We start from the raw sequence: 713 nt of genomic DNA on the forward strand, positions 1-713 counted from the left end.
AATTGATGAATAGATGGATATGAATGGGTTGTAAGGTTGTCTTTAGGGCAGATAGCAGCAAGGTTGAGATGTAGGTAACTTTCATTTTGGAAAGGAAAACACTAAGATATGAGTAAAGAGGAAGAGGAAAGTGGATAGTCCATTCTTGGACTTCTACTTTTCCAAGAAATCACACTGAGGGTTTGCTATGTATAAAAACTGATAAATTATATTCCCTTTAACAGCCTTATACCACTACACATCCACACTTATGCCAAAATAAACATATGATAAATTGTGATTCAACCTCTGAGTGAGAAAAACCGAATAACAAACCTGAAAGACTTTGCAGCACCGATGATATCACCCAGGTAAACATCATTTGGGAACATCTGGAGAACATGAGCAAGCATTTGATAACAATTGAAGAATCAAAAGACACGTAGAACCAATATGGTTCTTCTTTTGCCAACAAGTATTGGTTTTTCAATGCCTGTTTAACTAGAGCCAAAAAAAAAATTGACATTGAAATAATGAATAATCAACAAACTATCACCCCTAAAAAGAAATATATTATAGTAACTTTAGTGCAAATTTTGATTTTTTTTCTTTTTTTTTCAGTTTGATTGTATCAAATGAGAAGGAAAGTGAATAACTGTAACACCGATACAAACACTAAAGCAAGCAAAACACATAGTTACTTAGCACAATAACCTCTTGAACCCAGAATTCAA

Source organism: Theobroma umbraticum, unplaced genomic scaffold (assembly GCF_002168275.2).
Source record: "Theobroma umbraticum cultivar Fairchild unplaced genomic scaffold, ASM216827v3 scaffold_130.0, whole genome shotgun sequence".
NCBI lineage: Eukaryota > Viridiplantae > Streptophyta > Magnoliopsida > Malvales > Malvaceae > Theobroma > Theobroma umbraticum.